This window comes from Cetorhinus maximus, chromosome 12, assembly GCF_964194155.1.
Source record: "Cetorhinus maximus chromosome 12, sCetMax3.hap1.1, whole genome shotgun sequence".
Classification (NCBI taxonomy): Eukaryota; Metazoa; Chordata; class Chondrichthyes; order Lamniformes; family Cetorhinidae; genus Cetorhinus; species Cetorhinus maximus.
Window position 1 is genome coordinate 1,802,742 of NC_135890.1, and position 16,960 is coordinate 1,819,701.

General features: G+C 44.2%; 1 protein-coding gene and 1 pseudogene across 3 annotated transcripts in view; both read right to left on the minus strand.

Moving 5' to 3' along the window:
* The window catches only part of LOC144687164 (semaphorin-3A-like), a 432,238-nt gene that overhangs the window by 268,739 nt on the left and 146,539 nt on the right, over positions 1-16,960 (minus strand). The window lies entirely within an intron of this gene.
* On the minus strand, positions 6,465-6,860 carry LOC144687270 (DNA-directed RNA polymerases I, II, and III subunit RPABC5 pseudogene; annotated as a pseudogene).

A 16,960-nucleotide genomic window follows, 5' to 3' on the forward strand; every position in this document is an offset into this window, starting at 1 on the left:
CTGAGAGAGAGCAGGCACCAAGATTTTTAGAGGATGTACTGAAGGTCTTGGTGAAGGAGGGGGGAGGTGAGATGTCCTGAATCCTCTGAAGGTCCTCCAGACATGAGGTCAAAAGCAGTGACAGGGATAGAGGTGGAGGTCAATACCAGGAAAGTAAGCCCAGGATCTGGATGCAGTGCAGAGAGAAATCTAATGATCTCATAAGGTCAGTCAATAGTTGTTCATGTCCACATCCATCCAACTGCACTACCGGTGTCCCAACCGCTGCTCAACTCAACTCACCTTCCAACAATCCTTGTCCACAAGGACTCATCCCTGACATTCATCTGTTTCACCTCACCCTCTCACAGTTAACACTACTACAAGCCGCATCTCACAGCTTGCACTCAGTGACAGCTGTTCAAGCATGACTTCTACATCAGCCAAACAAATTTCACAACACGCACTGACATGCTTCCCTCTCTCTTGCAGAAGGTGGCACATAACAGGGCACAGCAGGAATTAGCAGGCCGCTGGGAGGAAAAGGTGTAGCTGCATGTTTTAACCCCAATTGGAAGACAGTGTTGGTCTTTATAGAAAGGAGCATTGCTCAGAATTCTTAACCCCCTCTTTCGCCTCCCTCTTCTAGCAGCTTGTCCTTTTCTGTGTAGCCTCTGTTCATTCTCCCAGTCATGTGCAATGAAGCAACTGGTTTGAGCACAGCCTTTAATTCACCAAAAACCGTGTTTCAACAGCAGCCATATCACTCCCTGCAGTCGAGGGAAACTTTGAGCAGGTATACCAATACAGCAGTCAAAAGAAATAATCCAGCAACTAAGCAACTAACCTAAGTAAATGGTGGGGAGTGTGAGAGGTGGGGGGTGGGGGGTGGGGGCAGGGGCTCCTTGATACTGTTGACATTAAGGAAGGATGGTGGAGCAGGCTCGATGGGTCATATGGTCTTCTCCTGTTCCTATTTCTTGTGTTCTTATGTAGGCTGGAGCATGAAGTTCCAATGTGGCAGTGCTTCCATTAAATCAGCTTGTGATATCATGATCTACACTGATGGGGGTGGTTATGTGTGCCCATGCAAACCCGCTGTTCACAAATAAAGCACCTGCCGCACTTCCTGTCAGAAGTGTGTGTCCATGAGAAATGTAAATTGGGTGGACTGTAGTCATGGGCCCATAGAAGGACCCAGATCAGATTTATTTATAAGTGTGGCAGGCGCCATTTTGGCAGCTTAAGGGGCCTCATTTGATCCAAAAAACAGGCAGTACAGAGTTCAATTTTTTCCTGGTATTTCTAGTTACCTTGATCTTTACAGACCTACACAGAAATATAATTGGCTCACTGACCTGTAAAATGCTAAAGTCCATAATGAGATGAAAGTTAGACCTGATCATAGAAAAAACAAAGGCCCCAAATCAGAATGCCCTTGGCTGCTGTACTCACATCTGCTTTGTCTCCAAGTTGGACGAATCATGTTAGTTCTCAACCAGACCCAGAGGTAAAGCCCCATGTGTTCGCGAGGTGTTAAATAGAAAGACAATCAATGTAATAGTTTCAATCACTAACATAATCTTGGACCAAATTCCTGAATGCCTCAAGGTGTTGCTGCTTATGTTTGTAGTGGTGTCTTCTGTTTAACTTCAGATAGAACTTAAAACCTTTACCACTTATAAATAAACAGGTAAAAGCAAAATACTGCAGATGCTGGAAATCTGAAATAAAAACAAAAATACCTGGAAAAACTCAGCAGGCCTGACAGCATCTGCAGAAAGGAATACAGTTAACGTTTCGAGTCCGTATGACTCTTCATCAGAACATAAACAGAGTTTGGTGTTGGCACAACTGAAAATAACGATGGTAGCCCTGAAATATCCAGTACATGATGTCAGCTTATCCATTTATCAATCTATTGATGTTGTCTATTTTTTCCGACTTCCTTCAGCTCTCTGTGTTTGACCAGAGCAATAGAGAGACACCTCACACTTCCTGCTTTCTCTGCTTTGCAAAAAGGAAGCAAAAGAGAAGCTCAGAAAGATCAGAACACATATCTGTAATTATTCATTTGAGCATGTTATTCTAATTTTATCACAGCCAAAACTTAACAATTGTACAATGATCCTCAGATTGTTTCAGAGTGTTTAACACTGTGATGGGCACCAAGCAATAAAGGGAATATGTTTAGCGATACAGGGGAAGACTGAAGAAATGGCCAAATTTGTTTTTTCAAAGGTGACTTTGAAGACAGAGCAGGAAACAAGAAAGTGACATAATCTATGACTGAAATTGTAAAGTAGAGAGAGGGGGAGCAAGAAGTCATGGAGCACTAGGGGTTTCAGGAGTGGAAATATGCTCTATCCTGGAGTGATGGGGTGGAAAGTGAAGGCAGGCACATATTGTTCGAGGAAATTACTCAGTTGAGGCTATAAGGGTTAAAAATAAAAATGGTGATTTGGAAGTTGATTTATTGATTCCATGGGAAGCCTACAGGAGGATGGGAGCTGCGGGTGTGGACGAACCTTTACAAGACAGGAGAATGTGAGGTGATGGATCTTCATACAGAAGATCAGTAAAGTTGTTCCTTAACTGTGTTGAGAACAACAGGGGAAGATTTGGGTTTATAGGCAGAGGATGTTGGATGTAAGGTTAAAAAGTTCAACACAAGAAGACAGTGATGGGAGTTTGAGAAACACAGAGGTGCTGGAAAGGGCTAAGAGGCTGCCGTCTGGTTTTGTTAATATTGAACTGAGGAAACGTTGACTCATTAAGGCACCATCAAGATCCCACAAACATCCTTTAAAAGAATGGTCAGCCAATCTACTTTTAGGAAAAATTGGTTTCGGAAGGGTTTTGGCCAGGGCACTGGAAAAACTTGCTACTCTTCTTCAAATAGAGGATCTTAAACATCCACCCAAACCACTGGAACAGGATATCCATTTAACACTCATCCAAAGGGCAGTACCTCCAACAACGTAGCACTTCCTCAGGACAAGGATGAATTGGCCGTTTAGGCTATAAACTCAAATCCTCAACCATCTGATCTAGAGGAGAAAATAATACATTCTGAATTAAGGTGACATGCACCTTGCATCGTGCAACAAAGTAGCAGGAAATTCCTTTGCAGCAGGCGGCATGAATGGATTCAAGGAAGAATAAATCTTTTTATGAGAAAGAATTGAGGATGACATGAAAAGATGGGTAAATGGGACTGAGATCAATTAAAAAGGGGGCAGATTTATTGGAGTGAATGGTTTTCTATTGTTTCTAAAGCATTTTTTACAACAGTGCTTTAATAACAAACTATAAAATATGAACTGAAAGAGCATTTTGAGCTGAATTTGTGTCATTCCTAATAAATCTGCAGTGAATTCAGCAGGGTCCATGTTGAAAGAGTGAACAGTCACTTGTTACAGCGTCAAAGCTTAACGTTTTAAAATGATTCAAGATTCTTCATCAATCCTAACCTTGGACAATTACTCTAGCTTTGTTAGATGATTCTGGAGCAAGTAGTGCTACAATTTTTTTTTAGGTAAATATTTGCTTCTGTTCTTTTCCAGGAATTCAGCCCAAAGGAGTGTAGATTGAGAAAAGTCCATTCAACTGATCAAACCTTCTCTTTCCAAAACACGTGAAATGAAACTTATAAAGGACTCTAATCCTTCCCCCACCCCTCCCTTTCTATTTAATTCCATAAGGGAAAGTTTATTTTGTTTATTGTGGTCTTTTATTTTGTCCGTTCAAGTGTTTAAAACTTGGATCCAAGTGCCTCACCAGCAATTAATGTTTACTGAACCAATCAAAAATGTGGATCTTACTCAACCAGTGCCATTGAAAACTGTGATCCAACATTTCAGAGCACACCAGAGCCGGTAGACTTTGACAATAAAACACTAGTGAAAGAGAAGTGGAAAAGTAAGGTTTAGTTAAATTGACACGGTTCCAACCACTTATAGTGGGCACGCTGGTTCCAACACAATTTGCCCGCTATGCACATTGAGTGGTTTAAGTAAGCAAAAAGTTCTGTCACTAATTAAAGTTTGAAATGGACAAAAAAAAGCCTTCAAGAAAAACTGTGCTTCATGCCATTGGCACTTCACATAGGAAAAGCACGTGTGAATCTGCAGTGCTATCTTGCAGTAACTCTCTTTTCACATAATGATTGACTATGCAGAACAGCAAAGGCACCTGTACTCCACTTAAAGCTGGGCAGGAGTAACAGATGTCAAACCAATACCCAAGATAAATCTGTCTGCTTTATAAAAAAGCTGTACCTGAACTGCTTGCTTGAGTAATTGCCATGCAATTTAATTTGAAGTGAGGTGCAAACTATTCAATTAACACCTGTTTCTGCCTGAAATAGCCAGCACTGCACACTGTAAGCAACAACTTTGTAATTGACAATAACAGTAATAGAAATGGATTAGCGCTATAGGCCTGGTTTAAATGTGAAAGGTTTAAGATGGTGGGGACTATACCACATCTCTTTTAATGCCATAAAAGGTAAAAAGCAATCACAGTTCCCAGCACAAATACATCTTTCTTCCTGGAATTATCCATGGTTCTTAGTGCACAGGACATAATATCAGACATGTGTGTCACTTCACACCAACACTCCAAACACCCCCAATCTTTGGACTGATCATCTCTAAACAAAATACTATATAGAAAGTGTAGCAGCCAGTCAGGCACTTTAATGATTCTGGTAATCTGTTAGTGAACGCTAACTCTGGTAGTTAAAAAAATAGAAATAGATTCACCTTGTTGTAGGTATTTATTCAATGCATGTTTAACAGCATAGTGCAGAAGAGGACGGAGTGAGGAAGAGCTGGTATGACACCAATGAATTTGGTGGAATTAACTCCAATTTATCACAGTTGGCATTGTACTTAGTGTCTTGAGTGACAGATAACCATCGGGAGAGAATGCATTTTAGTTTAAAAGAATGATCACTAAAATAAAAGCAAAATACAGAGGATTCTGGAAATCTGAAATAAAAGCGGAAGGTGCTGGAAAAACTCAGCAACACCCATGGAGAGAGAAACAGAGTTAAAGTTTTGAGTCCAATGTGGAGCTTCTTCGGAACGCTGCATTTTGAGTCAGGATTATAGCTATCTCCTCTCAGCAACAAGTGGCAAGCACATAGCAAAAGATTAACTTAAGTGGGCTTAATGTCCTCAGATAGTTGAAGGGGTGGTGTAAGGGGTATAAGGGGGGGTTAGCACCTCTCACAGGTGGGTTCACTGCACTCCCTGGAGAGCTTAATTCTGTACAGGTCCTCAAATTCACCCAGCTCTCACCTGTGACTCCAAGTAGTTGTTGGCATAAGACAGTGGCCACACCCCAGTTAACTGCTTCAATGGGTGGGTCAAAACAGGGGAGCCTATGGGTCTCCCACCTTCGGTGACTTAACGATTTGTTCACCCTGGCATGTGAAAACTTATTCTGGCGGAATGGACAAAAGAGACCAGTCCAAGGTCCAATGATCTTGAAGCACCATGTTGTGGAACACATAGAGCTCGACACAACACAGAAGGCATCCTGGTCATTCACCGCATCCAGATCTATCTACAGCCATCTAGACCTGTCTTGTCACTGGATCAAGATAGGTCAGGACAAGGGAGTGAGGCTGATGATGTGCAACTCTCCCTCACAATAATCCAATTCATGGGCAAGTCATACTCATCATCTTTCTATCACCTGTTATCCATCACACAGACTGGACGAGATTCTACGATGGTCTGAAATCTGTCTATAGGACCTAGTCTACTGGTTCGCCGCCAAACCCCAATGCCAATGGGCCAATACTGCTCACAGATAAAGCCCAAATTCCAAAAAGATGGGCAGAGCACTTTAACCACACCCTCAATCAGCCTCATCCATCGATGAAGAAGTAATCAACAGGTTGTCATTGATTGCCATTAACTGCTCTCTTAATGCCCCTTCCACACTGTTAGAAATGACAAACTCAATCAAAGTCCTGTCATGTGGCAAAGCTCTAGAAGCTGATGCAATCCCAGCTGAGGTCTACAAGGCTGGAGGTCAATGCCTGGTCAAGAAGCTCACTGAACTCTTGCAGTCTATGGGGAGTGAGGAACCATCCCACATGAATACAAAGATGCCCTCATTGTCCACCTGTACAAGCAGAAAGAAACTTGCCAATCTTACAAGAATCACAGATAAATCTTACTCCTCACCATTGCTGGTAAAATCTTCATCAGAATCCTTCTGAACCGCTTAGTGCAACTTCTCAACCAGGATCAGTTGCCAGAGAGTCAACGCCATTTCAGGAAAGGTCAAGGAACCAATGATCTGGTGTTTGTGTCGGCCAGAGCCAAGAATGTTACCATACTGTTCACTTTTCATATCTTGCAATTGTAAGAACGTTACAATTTTACACTTGTTCATGGTGTAAGTTAATGGCCTAATTGTAATTCACTGGATTTTATCTTATTTTTTTAATGAGTCAATTCCCCATTTTATTCACAAGACAGACTACAAAATGAAAAATGTGGATTAAGCAGCAGGCAATTCAGATCCACATGCAAGAGTCCTGTCATCAAACCAGAGAAGGTTTGACTAATGTTTTCCATCACCACAATCCCAAAAGCAGGGTTACATTGCTTCTCCAGAAGTGCGTAGTTCAAGAGTTTTTCGATCAGGTCCACATGAGAAAGTAGCATGTGTCTGCAGCAGTAACGTTTCAGGCCCAGCGCATTGAGTGCATCACCCTCCATGTACTCCGACTGCAGCAGCCCCCAGGTAAGCCCCCCAACTTGTTACCCACAACTTTGCCACACGTGAAGCTCCGGACCGGGATAATCATCCTGCGCTGACCAGGAGTGTGAAGGATTTTAGCCGCTGCGATTCCTCACGCCGCTTCTCAACCCTTCATCGCAGGAGTGCAATTCCACAAGTGTTAATGAGCCAATTGGAAGGGATTTATTGATTAGATTTTTCTGTTGTTAATGAGTGATTGGAATAATGTGGTCACAGAAACTCGGTCTTGTTTATTTGTAACAATACAACCACCAAGCCAGCCTAGTGGGCCAGTGGTCAATTACAAGCATAGACCAGGACAACAGAGACCAAGATAAGGAGTGCTTTACTAGACCAGCAGACACCTTAAAATTAATTGTTCCACCAAACTGCACCTACCAGAAATCCTGAGCATCTGAATATCAGTGCTCAACATGAGCTAGCTGTGAGGACAATCGGATAATTGATTCAAGTTAGAAAAGAGGGATTGTCTACCAGACAGGCAGGCATCAGGAGGGGCCTGTGAAAGGCATGAGGATCAACATGGGAGGAAGAAACCCTGGAGATCAGGACTGTAGCTGAGGAGGGGTGGATCTAGTTAATCATTGGATGACACGGAGAGACAGGATGACAACAGAATGACTAGCTAACAGAGCCCATTCCCACACAATGGCAAACTCAAAAGGCTTGGGTGAGAACATTGTTTTATCGCTAATTCGCTCAGTGATCAATAAAAGGGTTTCTGTGTTTTGTCTGATCCATTGTCGCCTAGAGTAAGGGTCTGAATCAAAACTTGTTGGGATCTTTTCAAAGTCCTTACATTTGCAGTTGAACAGCATCAGGACAAATGCTAAGAACAGAACATAGACATCTACACCACATTTATTGACCTGACCAAAACTTTTGACATAAGGGCCTTTGAAAGGAAATGGAGAAATTCACTGCTCTGAGAAATTCTTCACAATGGTTCAACAGTTCCAATGACAACATGCTCGCGTGTGTCCTGGATAATGGTGAGTCACTTGACCCATTCCCGGTCCTAATGGAGTTAAACTGGGCCACGTGCTAGTGCCAACCCTCTTCAGCGTGGTTTTCTTCACCACGCTCTCCGATCCCTTCCATGATGGTGATCCTGGTATCAAAATCAGATATTGCATAGACGGAAACTGCTCAATCTGAGACAACTCCAGGCAAAGACCAAGGTCTCCATGGACAAACTTTGTGATTTCATGTTTGCTGATAATTTAGCTGGTTCAGAGCTGGACATTCAGGCTGGCATGAAGTTGTTCTCCTATGCATGTGACAATTTTGACCTTACAGTCAACATGAAGAAAACTGAAGAAATGTAGCAGCCTGATTCAGGAAAGCCCTATCTCGAGCTCAAGGTTTTAGTCCATGACTAGAACCTGTCAGCAGTGGATAGGTTCACTTACCTCGGAGCACACTCTCTCGAGCTGTCTATATTGACAATGAGACACATACAAGAATTGCCAAAGCTAATGTAGTTTTCAGCAGACTTCGAACATCAGTCTGGGAATGTAGAGGAGTAAGTCTGCCTACTGAACTAAAGTCTATAGGGCAATAGTCCTGTCCAACCTGCTCTACACATGTGAGACTTGGACTGTGTACCAGTGTTATGCCAAGAAGCTCAACCATTTTCACTTGAGCTGCCTTCAGGAGCTTCAGAAGATCAGAAGGCAGGACAGAATACCCGACATTAGGTGCTCACCTGAGCTGGTATGCCAAACATCCGCACCATATTGAGACAGTCACTATTGAATTAGGCTGGTCATGTAGTCAGGATGCCTGAGACTCGCTTATCAAAGCGAACCTTCTACAAAGCGTTTGAGGGTGTTCACAATCTTGACAAAAGGAGCACCACAGGGACACTCTGAAGGTTTCACTTAGGAGTTTTGATATCGACCCTGAATCCTAGGAGAAGCTCACCCAGGACTGTTGCACCCGGCACAGCAAAATAACAAAGGGCATGGCCCTCTTCGAAATCAAGCGCATATCAGAGGCAGAAAGAAAATGCAAGGAAAGGAAATCTCGAGCCAACAACTCATCCAAAGCTCAATCTCCTGCAATATCCTGTCCGATTTTCAGCAGAACCTTCCAGGAACAGATCGGCCCTAGCAGTCACCCATATACCTACTGGAACCCTACCAAAGAGCACAGATGAGAATCCTTCATCTCGAAGGATGAAGAAGAGAGAATGTGAAAGTCCTGACGACATTACTGATATATACTTACTCCCTTATGTTAAATGAAAGAGCTAAGAAGTGTGTTAAAGCAGTGGAAAAAAAATACACAAATTCATTATTCAGTGCACTAACCAAAAAAATGAAAATGTGAAGGGTCTCTTATCAGGATCACATGTTCTTAGCATCGCCAGTTGATGCTAAAATTAACGGCGGGAGATAAATTGATCTTGAAATGAATTTGTTTTTTAACAACTTTCTCTGGAAGAAGTTGTTGATACATTTAGTTCCTATTCAGAAGTTTCCATAAAGTTGTCAAGGCAGCTTCAAAAATAAAGTGGCCAACCACAGCCCAGTAAATGAGGTCATGATGAGGTCATGCCAAGATTGACCAACATTAATTGAAGTAAATTGCAACAATTTTCCATTTATATTTTCAGTGCAGATGTTTATAGATTGTAGTAGTCATCTTAATGCAACAACCACAATTTTTTTTGGACCGATGAAGCAAAGGGACAATCATGCCCTACTGTTTTTTACATCTGGCATGCATCCGTATTTCTGAATCATGTATCTAAAGGAACTATTTATGAAGTGATAGTTCTTTAAAGTTTAGCACATGTGACAAGGCTAGAGAATAAAAATACATTTTCAGTTTGGATAGCTCAACTGAGATTAGCAATGATACTCATTCTTTACCCCAAATGACAGGAGTGCATTTGGGACTTTTTTGTTCATAAGTGTACAATGTATGAAGATAATCTGAAACCCACAGCTGTAAATCTCCCAAACTGCTTTTTTAGGACAATTTACTTGATTCCTAGTTTTCTTTCCTGGATAATTTTCTTTTCTACCTTCTCACATACCATGGGTAAAATTTAGCCCCGATGGAGGCACAAGAGAGCTGGCAGTGGATTAGCCTCATAGCCTGTTAAACAAGCCACTGCCAACTAATTACGGGGCCATATAGTGACCAGAGGAAATCTCTGTTCCTCCATTTTCAAACCTCACACGGCCTTTGCTGTACTGCTGTGACCCATCTCTCACCATCGTTTTAACGTTGTCTTAAGTGATTGTTGGGCAAAATGAGACTATTCGGGAGCAAACTGCCTTTTGAGTTGCTGTAGCTATTTCTCCTGTGATGGTTTTCCACTTGGTTTCATGGTTGGCAACATGTGACTTTGCGAACTCATTTGCAAGCCCACACAGATCCTTCACATTCAATCAATATATTTAATTAATCACAAGAGATGCGAGTGGCTGGAAGAAGTTACATTGAAAAAACGCACCTGTGAAAGGTTACAATCCTATCCCATGTCAAAGTTAAAATGAATCTAAAATCAAGCTCTTGTATCTATAAGGGCATGTACTGTGGATAGATAATGAATGCCTGAACCTCGCAACAATTAATTTTTGTGACAAATCATATTTTACTACCCAATTTACATAACTGCAATTCCGGTGATTAAATTAGCCTAGCAGTGTTATTTAAGGTAATACAAATACTATAAAGGTGACAATGTTCACTAAATTATTCCCAACTTGTTCTTGTTCAGTCGAACCTGGAAAATTCAGTTGGGCCTGCTAACCATTTCAAGGTTTAAAGAGTTAAGTTCATATCTTTATGCTCCTGCTTCTCATCTGTCACCAAACCACTTGTTCCACAAGAAACACAAACCTTCACAACCAGCTGTATTCAAAGCATATCAAGAGAAAACTCGTCTGCAATTGAGAGAGAGGTGAGAGAACAGGGAAAAAGGCAGATTATACCAGAGGCCAGTGACTACACCACTACACCAGGACAAGCCTTTGATCTGGGTTTCACTCCGTGCAGGGAAAACCAGTGCAAGGAAGCAGTGTTTCAATTAGAGATTGCTGTAACCTTATATACATGTGTTGATGATTACCTTAGAGAGAAAGGGAGAAGCCTGCAAAGCTTCACAAAGACGAGCTCTGCATTGCTATAGATTTTGAAGTTATTTCTGTTTTCTATGATCTAAGAAAATATGCACCGGCCAACTGTGAAAGTAGAACAACCTGGTTATCATGTCAAGATGAGAGTGGGTGAATAATGCAATTGCTTCACGGTAGTGTATTCCAGGAGGCATCACACAAAACATTTGTAATTTCTAATAAATTCCTGGTGATACGTGAATATCGATGCCATTCACCACGTCTAGATAAAGCCATGTCTGACACAAATAAAACAAGTAGTGTAAACAGAGACATAGAATGTTTCTAATTGAATGAAAATGTTCATCTCTTATGGAATATTTATTGGATTCCTTCTTGCTGGTCACAGCACACGGTTAAAATTGGAAACAGCAAGCTGTTTTTGCAGGGTGCTGAGAAGGCACATCTCAGGCAGACAGATTTTCGCAATGTCAGAACTCGGCAGATGCACAGCTTTAGTTTAGGAATGGCTTCATGTGCATGACTTGTTTCTTGCCATTAAGAAAGGCTAGGGATCTATTTTACATTCAATGGGTGAGATGTTCTGCTTCCGAGAATAAGTGCGGTGGTGGGGGGGCAAAAGTGGGTTCCCACTGGCCGCAGTGGTGGGTTTCTGAGCCACATCATCCACTTTTCAGCTGGTTATACATGTGTGAACAGGAAGCATGTCGGATCCTGTGGCGGGGCAGGCTGTGATTCACCCACCCCACCGTGACCTCATCAGATCATCTCCCCAGGCACCATATTTAAACAGCAGCCATGCACATCATTCACTCTCTGCAGGCCAGGTCAGGTGCATGACAGGGATAACAACTTCAGCACTCCTGCTTGGGAAGAGGTGGCCAGTGCAGTCAGCACCAACTCTGTGCACAGGAGATCCCCCATCCAGGGCAGAAAAAGGATGAATGATCTCACCCATTCTACCAGTGTAAGTCAACCTTCTCCTCACTCTCACAAGCCTATCAGACATTTGCAGGCTTACAGTCCACAGGGATCTCACACACTACCATCACAAAGGACATCACCACTGACTCTCTCACACATGCCTTGACATCTTCATCTCCTCTCACATCCTGTGTAGATCACATCCTAAGCCCTTACACAGGTCCACTCAGCATGCACACAAGGTAGGCATCCATATTATTTGTCTCAGCATCTACCTGCTCACCGTCTGCCCATCTGTCTTCATGCAGGACAAGCTCGTGCACAACAAAAAGGAGCAATCCCTGACCAGTGGCAGGGGGAATGCCTGAACTCAGGCCCCTCACAGAGTTTCAGGAGTGTGCGGCAGAGCTGGCCGGAGAGGACCGGGACCGTGCATGCACTGGCCAGCATCTCCCAATCATGCAAGGACCCAGCACCAGCTCAAAGGGACAAGAGGAACAGTGGCAGCCAGCTCCTGAGCCCCAGTCCCCAGACCACCTCAGGTGAGGATCCTGAGGACACACGAGAGGAAGGGCCATCGCAGCATTCACCCCACCCTCCACCAGCGCAGAGATACACACCTTGGTTGGACCAACTTGTAGAGCAGGGTCAGGGTCACAATCTGGTGAGCACAGCACAGATGCTGGTCCATAGCAGGTGAAGGCAGGGTCATCCAAATTCACCAACACTCGGAGGACTGCTGGAAGCAAGGATTCTGCTGAGTCCCAGTCAGACGATGAGCCTCTGGACTCTGCCCTAACATTGCAACTGCAATGATAGACATGTGAATATCAGGCTGGGTTGTCAGATGCAATCTACAGATTGCAACATACGATGGAGGAGTCCATCCGCATTCACTCTGACATCATTGCACCAACGTACCAGCTCACTGAGGGCAACACTGGTAGAATGGACACCACCATAGAGACCTTCATCCAGGACATAGGGCCTGCTGTGTTACCAATTAACACCACTGTTCAACCTTAAAGCCCCTGAACCTCATTGTGAGACCCACTGAAAAAACCCTTACAACATGGTGGCCGCTCATGAATGAACCCAGAACCGAAGAAGCTGGTGAAGAAGCTGGAACTTGAAAAACTAAAGAAACAGCATCCTGACCTGACTGAAGTGTACCTGAACTGAAGACACAGCTAAAAATCACCTAAAAAGAAGCTTCATTGCAGACGTGGCGGCTGAAGGGCAGAAGAAAAATCCACTGTGCAGGAAAAGGGCTCAGCCAGAGCACGTGGATGTCCACAGTGAATCCCATCGATTGCAGAGTCAGGGCACCTAGCAGGGATGAGCAAAACATTCAGTTCTAAGTCTGAACCAACCTTTAAAAGTCTTCAGGCCATTAATCAGTCAGAGCAGTCCATTTTGTTAATCACCACAGCCAGTCTGGGTTCAGAGACTGAGCTATACCACAGCCAGTCTGGGTTCAGAGACTGAGCTACACCACAGCCAGTCTGGGTTCAGAGACTGAGCTACACCACAGCCAGTCTGGGTTCAGAGACTGAGCTACACCACAGCCAGTCTGGGTTCAGAGACTGAGCTATACCACAGCCAGTCTGGGCTCAGAGACTGAGCTATACCACAGCCAGTCTGGGCTCAGAGACTGAGCTATACCACAGCCAGTCTGGGCTCAGAACGGAGTTATACCGCGAGCCATACCACATGGTGGCCAAGCTCCGTTGAAAAAAAAAGCTTTAAAACTCAGCCAAAGCTGGGAATTGCCTTTTAATCACCTTAACATACTCCATAAACCTTCTAAAGTGCCTTTGAGGACAGGTCCACGATTGTTGAGAGAGCCCATCAAATCCTGACAAGTGTAGAAAGAAGCATTGAGAAAACGGTAACTCCCGCACCCTCTTTAAAAGTGGAATAACTTTTAAACCTGTACTACCCTGAATGAAAAACAGCCAGGGGATAATAAACCAATCCTACCAGATCAATTTGGCTTGATACAAGGGGTGTCATTGGGAAGAAATGTTTTAAGGTACTGGAATATAATAGTCCTAAATAGGAAATCAGACAAAGTCCCGATTAATATGTTGATCTACTAATTTTGTGTATTTGCAGATGAAGTGATCCTATTGCAAGGCATTGATGAATCCTCAGTCAGCTTTGATGAGATATTAAAAGCCTTTGATGAGTGTTTTAACCTTCAAGTTGTGGAGCACAGAGGTTAAAAAGAAGGATAGAACAATCCCAAGAAAGCAATAAAGAGTAAAAGGCAATATGCAAGCAAACCGCAAAAGGGTGGTAGACACATCAGCACAATGAAGTGCACGAGATGAAGTGTTTAGTGCAGAGGAAAGAGGAGGTTGAGAACCAGCCTGAAGGCTCAGAAATAGATCTTTTAGGAAATGCCGACACAGCAGCAGTGTTCCAAGCTGTGAGCAGACATTGAACCCACGAGTAGCATGATACAGAACTGAAACAAGACTTCATCAGAGACAGACCTGGCCAACAGTGAAACCAAAATGAGGGACAAGGACAAAGCTGTGCTGCAGGCAAAGGAAGCAAGACAGAAATAGGAGCATAGAAACATAGGAGCAGGAGGAGATCAATTGGCTCCTTGAGCCAATTCAGCCATTTAACTAGATCATGGCTGATCTTCTATGTGTTAAATCCACTTTCCCACACAATCCCCGCATCAGTTAATTCTTTTTTTATTCATCCATGGGATGTGGGCTTCGCTGGCTGGGCCAGCATTTATTGCCCATCCCTAGTTGCCCTTGAGAAGGTGGTGGTGAGCTGCCTTCTTGACCCTCTGCAGTCCATGTGGTGTAGGTACACCCACAGTGCTGTTAGGGAGGGAGCTCCACGATATTGATCCAGTGACAGTAAAGGAACGGTGATATATTCCCAAGTGAGGATGGTGAGTGACTTGGAGGAGAAATTCCAGGTGATGGTATTCCCATCTATCTGCTGCTCTTGTCCTTCTAGATGGTAGTGGTCTTGGGTTTGGAAGGTGGTGTCGAAGGAGCCTTGGTGAATTCCTGCAGTGCATCTTGTAGATGGTACACACTGCTGCCACTGTGCGTTGGTGGTGGAGGGAGTGAACGTTTGTGGATGTGGTGCCAATCAAGCAGGCTGCTTTGTCCTGGATGGTGTCAAGCTTCTCAAGTGTTGTGGGAGCTGCACTCATCGAGGCAACTGGGAAGTATTCCATCACACTCCTGGCTTGTGCCTTGTAGATAGTGGACAGGCTTTGGGGAGTCAGGAAGTGGGTTACTTGTCACATGATTCCTAGCCTCTGACCTGTTCTTGTTGCCACAGTATTTATGTGACTACTCCAGTTCAGTTTCTGGTCAATGGTAACCCCCAGGATGTTGATAGCAGGGGATTCAGTGATAGTAATGCCATTGAATATCAAGGGGCGGTAGTTGGATTCTCTCCTGCTGGAGATGGTCATTGCCTGACACTTGTGTGGCACAAATGTTGCTTGCCACTTGAAAGCCAAAGCCTGGATATTGTCCAAGTCTTGCTGCATTTGGGCATGGGCTGCTCCAGTATCTGAGGAGTCGCGAATAGTGAACATCGTGCGATCATCAGTGAACACCCCCACATCTGACCTTATGATTGAAGGAAGGTCATTAATGAAGCAGCCAAAGATGGTTGAGCCGAGGACACTACCCTGAGGAACTCCTGTGGTGATGTCCTGGAGCTGAGATGATTGACCTCCAACAATCACAACCATCTTCTTTTGTGCCAGGTATGACTCCAAGCAGCGGAGAGTTTTCCCTTGATTCCCATTGACTCCAATTTTGCCAGGGCTCCTTGATGCCACACTCAGTCAAATGCAGCCTGGATGTCAAGGGCAGTCACTCCCACCTCACCTCGGAAGTTCAGCTCTTTTGTCCATGTTTGAACCAAGGCTGTAACGAGATCAGGAGATGAGTGGCCCTGGCGGAATCCAGATAGGGCATCAGTGAGCAGGTTATTGCTGAATAAGTGTCACTTGATAGCACTGTTGATGACCCCTTCCATTACTTTACTGATGATCGAGAGTAGACTGATGGGGCGGTAATTGACCGGGTTGGATTTGTCCTGCTTTTTGTGTACAGGACATATCTGGGCAATTTTCTACATAGCCGGGTAGATGCCAGTGTTGTAGCTGTACTGGAACAGCTTGGCTAGGGGTGCGGCAAGTTCTGGAGCACAAGTTTTCAGTACTATTGCCGGAATATTGTCAGGGCCCATAGCCTTTGCAGTATCCCGTGCCTTTAGCCATTTCTTGATATCACATGGAGTGAATTGAATTGGCTGAAGACTGGCATCTGTGATACCGGGGACCTCCGGAGGAGGCCGAGATGGATCATTCACTCAGCACTTCTGGATGAAGAATGTCGCACATGCTTCAGCCTTATCTTTTGCACTGATGTGCTCAGCTCCTCCGTCATTCAGGATGGGGATATTTGTGAAGCATCCCCCTCCAGTGAGTTGCTTAATTGTCCACCACCATTCATGACTGGATGTGGCAGGACTGCAGAGCTTAGATCTGATTCGTTGGTTGTGGGATCACTTAGCTCTGTCTCTCACTTGCTGCTTATGCTGTTTGGCATGCAAGTAGTCCTGTGTTATAGCTTCACCAGGTTGACACCTCATTTTAAGGTATGCCTGATGCTGCTCCTGGCATGCCCTCCTGCACTCTTCATTGAACTAAGGTTGATCCACTGCCTTGGTGGTAATGGTGGGGGATATGCTGGGCCATGAGGTTACAGATTGTGGTTGTATACAATTCTGCTGCTTCTGATGGTCCACAGCGCCTCATGGATGCTCAGTCTTGAGTTGCTAGATCTGTTCGAAATCTATCCCTTTTAGCTTGGTGGCAGTGCCACACAACATGATGGGGGGAATCCTCAATGTGAAGGCAGGACTTTGCCTCCACAATGAGCGATGCTGTCATGGACAGATGCATCTGCGACAGGCAGTTTGGAGACACCTGCTGCAGACTCAGTCTAACAGCTATATCATTTAGGACTCGGCCGGTAGTGGTGCTACCGAGCCACTCTTGGTGATGGACATTGAAGTCCCTCATGCTGAGAACATTCTGCGCCCTTGCAATCCTCAGTGCTTCCTCCAAGTGATGTTCAACATGGAGGAGCACTGATTCATCAGCTGAAGGAGGGCAG